General features: G+C 39.1%; 1 protein-coding gene across 3 annotated transcripts in view; it reads right to left on the reverse strand.

Moving 5' to 3' along the window:
- Positions 1 to 7,774, reverse strand: part of LOC150091719 (ras-related protein Rap-2c-like) — a 47,918-nt gene extending 40,144 nt beyond the window's left edge. The window contains exon 1 of one of the 3 annotated variants that reach the window (XM_090385323.1): positions 7,723 to 7,774. The gene's annotated coding sequence lies outside the window, so the exon portion shown is untranslated. The other 2 variants (XM_090385305.1, XM_090385332.1) reach the window with 2 other exon arrangements.
- Positions 7,775 to 11,050: the final 3,276 nt, after the last annotated feature.

The following is an 11,050-nucleotide window of genomic DNA, read 5'->3' on the forward strand; positions in this document are numbered from 1 at the left end:
TGAACGATGAAACTCGTGGCAGAGAACAAAAGTGCATAGGATGAATATAAATAATCGGGAGACACAGAAGCTTATGGTAGATATAAACTAATCTTTAATCGAGTCACAAAGGAAGTTAGGCAAGAAATTGCAGATTACAAGATATATTTAGAAAATTATGTAAAAAAAAAAGCAAAGAATTTTAATTACGTAAACTCTAGAATGGGATGAATTAAATTGGTCCACTTGATATTGATGGTTAGACTGTTGATGATCCTGCTCAGGTTTCTGACAAATTGAATGAGTATTTTGCATCTTCATTCACACATGAGGAATTCTTAAGGGAAGGGAATGCCGGAAGTTTATCATGGTGTAACAGGGAGCTAACTTATTTTGTAATAACAGACGAATACAGTTGTTGAAGTTAAACAACTGTATTCGTCTGTAAATTCGCTCCTCTCTTAATATAATTGGATAGATCCCATCCACCTCAGGTGCCTTTCTTATGTAAACATAAGAAAGGCACCTGAGGTGGATGGGATCTATCCAATTATATTAAGAGAGGAGCAAAGGAAGTAACCAAACCCTTAGCCGTAATTGAGAGCATCCTTCGACTGGAGGGGAGGGAGTCTCTGTGGACTGGAGATGTGGCAATGTATACCAAATTAAGAAAGGGGAATAAAAGGGTGAGATGAGTGATTACAGATCTGTTAGTTTAACTTCTGTTGTTCCAGGGAAAAATTTGGAGTCACTAGTTAAAATAATGTAGGATCATCTAGACAACACTGCAGTTATAGTCGAGACACCAGAGTTTGTTAAGGGGGAATCTCGTCTGACCAATTTGCTTGGATACTACGATATGGTCACAAAGGAACTGGATGCAAAAAATAATTCTGATATATAATTGGATTTTAGGAAAGTTTTTGATATTGTTGCACATAAAAGGCTGCTGTTTGGGTTGCATGGGTTGAAAGGGATGGTTGAGTGGGAGAAGACACGGAATAGTAATCGATGGACAGTGCTCTTTGTAGACTAATGTTATTAGTGGAATCTTCCAAGGTTCGGTGTTGGGCTCATTTCTGTTTTCTACAGGGTGTCTCAAAAATATTGGTACAAATGTTTAGGGTAACATCTAAAGGAATGTGAATGGAATAAAGTGCAGCCATTATCAACCCACTGCAGAATGGAAGCCTCGTCAACAATTCATGCTGAGAGAAATGGACCATAATTTGCCACGCTGGTCCAGTGCGGGTTGGCAGATCAACCGTATTCAGAAGTCAGGGGCCTGAACCCTGGTCTACTCAAAGAGCGTGTGCTACTGCACTCCCGCTCCTGACCACTTGGCTACGGAGGCCTAGGAACCCATAACCGGAAATGTCATGGGAAAGTAGTAGCAAAGGCACAAGAAGCAGAAATGACACAAGACAGTAATTAGTGGCAAACATTTATCTGACATAATATTAACAATGGAGTACGAGATAGATGCATTTCATGATGTTACAACAGATGCTCGAAGGTTCCACCATGAGACACAATGCATGCGTGACACCACCGCAGCATGGATTGGCAGACACGGTCGAGCACACCTGGAGTATCTTTGACAGTAGCAGCAGCGCAGACGAGTCTCACCATGAGATCCATTTCCGTCTCCACAGGCGATTCATACACGATAGATTTGAGGGCCCCCCACAGAAAGAAATCAAGGCTTGATAAATCAGGTGAGCGTGGGGGGCCAGGCAACAGGTCCACCACGGCTAATCCATCGACGCCCAAAATGCCTGTTCAAATGGTCACGAACACACCTTCCATAATGGGCAGGCGCCCTGTCATGTTGAAACCAAATGTTGCGTCTCACATTTGCTGGAACATCGTCAAGTAACCTTGGTAGAACTTGTTCAAGAAAGATCCGATATTTAGCGGAGTTCATGCGGGATGGTAACAGGTATGGGCTGACTAAGCAGTCACCGACCATACTTGCCCACACATTTATTGCGAAGCGATGTTGTGCCGCATGGGGACACACGCTGTGTGGGTTGTCGTAAGCCCACACACGAGCATTGTACTGATTGAATAAGCCTCATCCGTGAACAAAACATAGGCTGGAAAATTCAAGTCTTGAATGCTTTCTTGGAGAAACCACTGCGCAAAAGCCACACGTGCAGGATGATCTTGGGGGAGCAGTAACTGAACCCTTTGGAGATGAAAAGGGTGTAAGGAATCGTGGTGCCAGACATGCTGTACACTGCAACGAGACATTCCTAAGACAACTGCACGTGTGCTGGTAGTAGGATTATTCTGGACGGCATTCAACACTTTCTTCCATGGCGGGAGTTCGCGTCGAACGTGGTCTGCCCGCACTACTCCTGTTACCTCTAAATGACCCATAATCACACAAATTTTGATGCACACGCGCAAACAAATGGTGGTCTGGTACATGTCTGTCTGGGAAGTGTTCTCCATAAATTCGTTGAGTGGCTCTTCCATTGCCCTCTGCTAATCCATACACTAGGTGCATATCTGCCAGCTCACAGTTCGCATATCGATGCATGCTCTTCGTGCGGCGACTACTGCTTGAATGAGTAAACCAGAAATTTTCCCTCTCGCGAACTGATGAACAGCATCATGTACCAACTTACGGTGATGTTTCCGGTTATGGGTTCCTATGCAACTCACATTCCTTTAGATGTTACCTACCTTCCCTAAACGTTTGTCCCAATATTTTTGAGACACCCTGTATATTTATCAATGATACTGATAAAGGTATATATCAGGCTTAATGTCCAAGTTTGGATGTGATACAATGACAGTAATGATAGTATGCTACTGCAACAGGGTCTAGAAAAGTTAGGCAGATGGGATGAGAAATGGCAATTGATGTTTAACATCACTCAGGTTAGTGGAAAATGAAAGAGACATGGAGTAATTATGCAGTCAGATATGAAGTTCTCTGTGCAATGCAGAAGGTTGCCAGGAGAGCTCATGGGGTTTTGTCATTGATATACAGGAATTTTGCTAGCAGAGATAAGGAGATGATTATTCTATTGTATAAGGCAATGGTCAGGCCATATCTTAAGTACAGCATACAGGTCTGGAGGCCTCATTTTAGTAAGGATGCGGAGCTGCTGGAATGTTCACAGAGAACGAGATTTGTGAGCAGAACAAAGGAGTGCTCTTACCAAGAAAGGCTTCAGTTCTTAAAATTGCAGGTGCCTCATCTAGGGATGAGGCACCTGAGAGGTGATCTGATCGAGGTGTTTAAGGCTTTGAATGGATTGAGCAAGCTGAATTGGCATTTTTCTTCTTGCTCAGATTATGCTCATGAAGTGGCATAAATTCAAGTTAAGGAAGGAAGGTTGCAGAATAGATGTGCGGAAGTTTGTCTTTAGCCAACGGGCAGTTGATTATTGAAACAAACTGCCATCTGTTGATATGGAAGTTCATAGTTTAAATAAATTGAAGGAAGAAGTACACAAACTATTCGAGGGAATGAATAGATGAAATAGGAGCTGTTGTTTTTTTTTTTTTTTTTTGGCTGATGCTCTATAAGCTTTTTTTTTGCATGATTTACCACTGCCAATGCTAAATCTGCTGATCACTTAAACTTAACTCTTGTACAAGTTTTTTTTGTGAGATATTCATCAGTTCTTCTGCAATGCCAATTTTAGAGCTATTAAGATAGCACAGGTACATGAATGTTCACTCCACCAAATTTGGCTGATGCTGCATAAGCTTGCTTTCTTGCATCATATGCCTCTACTAATGCTAATGCTAAAGAGGAGCAGAGTTTTAGGAATATACTGTAGCATGTTTCTGAAGTTTTAACCTGATCTACAGTTTGAAGCCTTCTACCCATCATTGGGCACCAGCAGCATTTTTGATATGCTGGATGACAAATGGAGAATTTATTTAATGTGGCTGATTGAACAGGGCATGAAACAAAAAAAAAAAAAAAAAAGGACAAATCTACTTAACAGTCTTCATTTTGATTCTTTGACGGAGAAGTGAATGTTCAAATTATTTTGATGCAAATTCATGGAAACTAGATTTATCTTAAAAGGTGAGATGTTTTTGAAATCTGTGAAGATACTTTAAGACTATTGTTGGAAATCTATGACCTTACCAGCATGATTTGTTTGACCCGTAGCTGAACATTTTAATTCATTTAAAAAAATTAAAAATCATGCAATTTCAATTAGACTATCTTGTAAGCACAGTTGTTGTATGCGGCGGTGTGTTGAATTCCCGACTGTTGATATCAATAAATTTTCTGTTTATACTCCGGGACGACCAAATGGTCAGAGGAGTTCACAAGATAGACAGAATACAAGAAACAGCACCATATTCAGCAGTCACAGGCTTGAACCCCGGTCACTCAAGGCACGTGTACATATATCGATACACATGCGTTAAATACCCAAAATTTCAATAGCATTCTATCTGCATTCAATAGCATTCTAACAGTCCCACCATCGTGATGGTGCAAGCAGAGGATTTGGCTGCCACAGACTGTCCAGACTTCGCCGAAATTGGGTGCACTTGACTTGAGTGTCAACCGAATATCAGTTCCATCAGCGTTTTAGATTCCCAGGTAGCAAGTATAGCTTGTCTGGCATATCTGAGAGAATGTCTGTGACAACCTCAAGGACCCAGTTGAATCAACCGATAACTGAGATTCTGTCAGAAAAATTACATGCGGTTTGGCAGACTGCAAGTGGAAATGGACATGGTTGAGATTAGAATTGGGACCACGTTTATTTGTGAAATGAATTAGGAAGTGCTTGGGAGGGTTAGATCTTTTCGCAGATAAGCCTGCTCTATTAGTTTGACAATTCATGGTGTATTCAACAGTAAGAAAAAGTGGATGGGACATGCTGTATGAAGTAATGAAATTTTTGGATATGGTGTACACATGGTAAGAATATACCCAGATCCTTGACATAACGTGGCCTCGACAATGCTCCCCGAATACACACTACTCGGACTCCCTCCTGTCACTATCTGGCTGAGTAGAGGTAGCAAGATTATACACTAGCTGATCCGGAAGCCTCCTAGAGAGTTACCAATAGGTTCGGTCCGGTGTACTAACTAGCGGCCTGCAAACACCGTTTTAGAGCTGTACCCTCGAAATGACATAATTCTTTCCATATTGTAGTGAAATAGATAAATTAATCAATATTAAATTAATTTTTAAAACAGCAATGTCATATTTTCGCTAATGTGCATATACCATAAACTTCAGTTTCACTCTTGTTACATCACAACTATACAAATAAATAATAATAATAATAATAATAATAATAATGTGAGAGGGCTATAGCAGCCTAGCAGCAATAGGTCTCCCAGAGAATACCTACGAGGAACTCCAGAAAGTCGCAATCCTGAACACCTGTAGGACAGTCAGAGAGTTTCTCGACCACCAGTAACACCAGACGTTACAACCATCCTGTGTACTTGGGTGGTTGTAATGTCACGGAGTGGAAACCGGCAATTAGTAGGCATGCTTCTGAAGAAGTGGTACAGGAAATACTACAAAATGTCTGAGAATAATGTGTTTCTTCTGTGAGAATAATGTTCTGAGAATAATGAGAATAATCTGAAACCTGTAATTCTTTAAGAAATTAAAGGCAGATAAGCACTTAAACCTCCATGCAGGTTTAAGTGCTCATTATCTCACCAATTTCCAATCCTTGATATACCTATACCATTAAAAGAATATTTAAGGCATGCTTCCTCAGCCTCATCTCCTTACATATATGTCATGGATAAAGTTTTATACTTTTGATACCTGTTATAATAAGGTAGTTATTTTCACTTAATTTATCTACAGTCTTTTTTTTTTTTTCCATCAACAGTTATCTAGAGTCTAATTTTTTTTTTTTTTTTTCAAATTTAATTAACACTGTCAAGTAAAATCAATAAAATACATGGCCATCTCTGATTGCTTTGAATTTTTTTTCTATCTCTTTTTGTCATTTAATTTTAAACTAAAACTGTACTTAAAACTTCAATATCTATATGTATATCATCACAAAAATTGTGAATTTTTGTGATGATATGTGTCCATGAGTCCACACTGATAGTTTGTTATCTGTAATCCTCGTATCCTCAGCTGGTGTCCCCACAGTGTGATTTATGCTATTGCTTTTTTAAGACACTACTTTTGTTTCACATTGTAGTACATGATGTAAAAAGTATGCCATCAATAGCACTACATGACTGAAGATGAATTATAAAGAATTTTATCAAAAGAATTACATCATTTATTGATGATAATGATTCTGGGATAAATATGAATACTTAAAAGGAGGAAGCAGGAGTGATAAAGATGTAATTACTGATGAAAAAGACAAGAAACTGATAAATATGTTAAACCAGAAAACTCAAGAATACAAGTTTTCTCCACTGTGCAGCTTGTTCTGTTTTTCATTCTTATTAGATTTGGCCTGATGAAGGGCCTCAATGTGGAATTAGGAACATTTGGTAGAACTCCCTTAAAGTAGTCTGCTGCGTAGGAGTTTTAGCTTATTTATTGTAAGATAAATAAGCTCTCTGTATATAATAAAATTCACTTAATAACAATTCACATTGTTTAACATTGATTGGTTAGTAATATTCTTATATAACAGCAATTTCTTTATGAAAATTTATGTGCTTCTCTCATACATTGATTGCAATAATACTCATTACAATATTAATCAAATATTAATCTAATTTATTAAAATATTAATAAATTTAGTGAATCATAATTGTTTATACCATTGCAACTTAAATGGTATGAACAATTAAACTCCATAAATTTCTGCATTAAACAATTGTAATATTATAATGCATGAGGTCATATGCCCCACAGTGTATTATATTGTGATGTTTTTTTTTTTCCACTGTGGTTCTAGGGTTAAATCATGTATGTGAGGAAAGAAAGAATAATAAAAAAAAAAAAAAAAAAAAGGCTTAAAAAATGACGAATGGCTTAAAAATGCTTTTAAGCCATTCGTCAAATGTATTTCCAAGAGAAATGAGAAGCCATGGAAGTAGTTAAAAGGGGTAATTTCATTAAGAAATAAATCACAGTCTTATTGACGCATTTTGTTTTAAAGAGCGGCATAGGAAAAGCAATTCGGAACTGAGGAATATTTATAGAATGGATATAAAACAAATTAGACTAATTTGTTTTTGATCTTTTTTCGGCTATCAGAATCAGAATAAAAAACATTTTTTCAAATTTTACATTTTATTCATATTATAACTGAACATAAGTTCCGAGACCACAGCATAAAATTTAAACGTTATTTAATTTAAAATTTAAACCTTATTTAATTTAAAACCGATAATTTGTCCAGCTTGTAATACTTATGAATCGATTAACCGAAATTACTCCGAAAACATGAATTCCTGTGAAATATATCATTAAAAGTCCATTAATTCATATTCAAAGTTTAATGAACGTCATACTCTTTTCACTCCATAAAATTGCAAAACAGCTTACTGAAATAATACCAGTATTCAGCATAGCATCATATGACAAATTCTGACAGTAGGGAAAACATCACATGATTTCAAGTAGAGATAAATTATTTTGATATATGATATCACTAGAATGAATCCATGCTGACTTTAAGGGAAACGTTTTGTCTCCAATATGTACGAATATACTTAGAGAATACAATAATCAAGTATTTTTACAATATAAATAATTAAATAAAAATAAATATATATATATAAATATATATTACACATAAATACCTAATAACAAACATATATACAGAGTATAACACCGAAGAAAAACTAAAGGCACACTACAACACATTTAATACCACTTCGTGCATTGACTTCGCCACTATGCACTCAATAAAAAATATTAATACAGTACATGTAATAAAGTAAATAGTAAATAAATAAAAACAACGCAACTTCTGTTGGAAAAGTATATACATCATCTCCCCCTTCCATATTGTAGTGAAATAGATAAATTAATCAATATTAAATTAATTTTTAAAACAGCAATGTCATATTTTCGCTAATGTGCATATACCATAAACTTCAGTTTCACTCTTGTTACATCACAACTATACAAATAAATAATAATAATAATAATAATAATAATAATAATAATGTGAGAGGGCTATAGCAGCCTAGCAGCAATAGGTCTCCCAGAGAATACCTACAAGGAACTCCAGAAAGTCGCAATCCTGAACACCTGTAGGACAGTCAGAAAGTTCCTCGACCACCAGTAACACCAGACGTTACAACCATCCTGTGTACTTGGGTGGTTGTAATGTCACGGAGTGGAATCCGCCAATCAGGGAGAAATAATATAAGCGCAATAATAATAATAATACTTGGACACACGGAAGCAGAAACTCTTCGCACTCAGCAAGAGACTACGGTGATACAAAGAAAGCTTCCAGAGGAAAAAAAACAACCGAATCTTCGAGGAGGGCCAAAGAGCCTTCTACAGGAAATGGACGACCCTAGAAGATGACGATCGAGGCGTTCTGGGGAAATATCTGGAGCAGTGAAGTAAGGCAGCCGAGCCCCCTGGATAGAAGTAGAACGGAAGAAAACCAAGGACGTACAAGTGATGAGAGAGTGGGAGATTCCAGAAGAAGAAGTAAAACAGTCGATCAGGAACACCCACAACTGGCGAGCCCCAGAAACTGATAACATCCACAACTACGTACAAGAAGCTCACTGCACAAACAAGAACCTAGCAGAGCAGTTCACTAGAATGATAAGGCACCTGGAGACAATCCCGAAGTTTCTCACTGAAGGAGCCACATATCTGAAGCCTAAAGACGAAGATACAAGAAATCCTGCAAAACATAGGCCAATTACCTGTGTCCAACGATGTACAAGATCCTGACCAGCTACATAAAAGAAGAAATCAGACCACTTAGATAGTCAAAACATAATGGCCGAACAGCATAAAGGATGCAAGGAGCAATTAACCATAGACGCCGCAGTTATCGAGCAAGCCTACAAGAAGTAACGCAACCTATACATGGCCTACATCGATTACCGCAAGGCCTTCGACTCCATACCTCAAAGCTGGCTAAAAGAGACTCCGAAGATCTATAAAAAAAATCCGATAGTGACAAATTTCCTAGAAGCAACAATGGCGACATGGAGTACCACCATTAAGGTGGAGAACATCATAAACAGACCAATCCCCATCAGAAGAGGAATCTTTCAGGGAGATGCTCTGAGCCCACTGTGGTTCTGTCTAGAACTCAACCCACTATCCACCATGTATAACTGCATCAACTATGGATATAACCTCAAAGAAGGAAGAAAGAAGCTGTACACTCTCACCCACTTGATCTACATGCATGACGTCAAGCTCTACGCGGCAACCGAGAAGCAACTCCAGCAACTACTCCGGATCACCGAAGAATTCAGCAAGGACGTCAGGATGGAATTTGGTCTAGACATATGCAAGACCCATGCACTGAAACAGGGAAAATTGGTCAGCCGAAACTACCAGCCACTGAATGGTTAAGAGATCGAAGCAATGACAGAAGTAGAGATCTACAAATACCTAGGGATGATGCAGGCTCGACAGTTAGAGCACAAGGAAATCAAGAAGTGCCTGATCGAAAAATATCATCAGACTCAGAAGCCTGCTGAAAGCTAAATTGAACGGAAGGAACACAGTTGAACGGAAGGAACACGTATGCAGCTCCAGTACTAACATACTCCTTTGGGATCACTTTATTAGGTACACCCCTGCTGTGCACACAAATGGTTTGTCCCACAACTTCGCGAATCACATGACTACAATTGTGGATATAAAGGCAGCAGAACACCCTTTCTAGTATCAGTTAAGCGTACAAACCGTAGCAAGAATGGGGAAAAGGAGTGATCTAACGGACTTCGAACGTGGCATGGTAGCAGGTGCAAGATGTGCTGAACAAAACATCTCTGAAACGGGAGTTCTCCTGAACTTTTTACGCACCACAGTTTCAAGGGTGTATCGAAAATGGTGCAACGAGAAAACATCCTCTCAACGGCACTCTAGTGGAAGAAAATCGCTTGTTGATGAGAGAGGTCAGCGGAGGATGGCTAGAAGTGTGCAAACTAACTGGCGAGCTACGTCAGAATAAAACCTTGGTGCGCAGGACAAAATATCACAACGGACCACTAGTCGTGCTTTGTCGCGAATGGGCTACAACAGGCTTCGAATCTCAAGGAATCACATCGCGTACCTTTGTTACCAATGAAGAACAAGAGGCGTACTGCCTCTTGTGGGCACAGCAATACTGGCACTGGACTCTTGAGGATTGGAAAAGAGTTTCTTGGTCTGTCGAGTCGAAGGTCCTGGTGCATCATGTTGAAGGAAGGCTCAGATTTAGCGAAAACAACATGAATCCATGGACCTGTCATATCGGACGACTACTGCAAGGTGGTGGGGCAGTGTTATGGTGTGGGAAGGTTTTCTTGGCACACGTTGGGTCCATTGATACCCATAGATTCACGTCTGAATGCCACATCGTACCTAAATATAGTTTCTGACCAAGTACATCGGTTCATATTGACAGATTATACTCAGTCAGATGGTTACTTTCAGCAGGATAACGCGCCGATGTACAAAGCCCGAACAACTATGGAACGGTTCCAGGAACATGACAATGACTTTTCTTTGCTGCAGCGAACATCTTTGGGATGAACTGGAAAGGGCTGTTTGCTGAAGGCCTACACCTCCTTCGAATCTCAAGGAACTGCGTGACACACTCATGTCTGCAATGTCTCCATTCCTGCACAACGTTTTCAGCATCTTGATCAATCCATGACTAGACGAATTCAGGCTGCTTTGAAGGCTAAAGGCGGATAAACACGCTACTAGGTAGGTGTACCTAATAAAGTGGCAGCACAGTGTAGATTGGACTAACACCGAGCTAGAGAATATCATGCGAAAGACAAGGACAATGTTGACCAAAGCTGCCAACACCACCCGAAGTCAGCAGTGGAGAGACTAACAATAGCTTGGAAAGAGGGAGGAAGGGGATAGAGCAACAAAAAACAACGATCGTTAACCTGAAGGATTAATTACTTGGAGAACAACACAGCACCA

This window comes from Mastigoproctus giganteus, chromosome 1 (genome assembly GCF_048544385.1).
Source record: "Mastigoproctus giganteus isolate SK-2022 chromosome 1, ASM4854438v1, whole genome shotgun sequence".
Lineage (NCBI taxonomy): Eukaryota > Metazoa > Arthropoda > Arachnida > Uropygi > Thelyphonidae > Mastigoproctus > Mastigoproctus giganteus.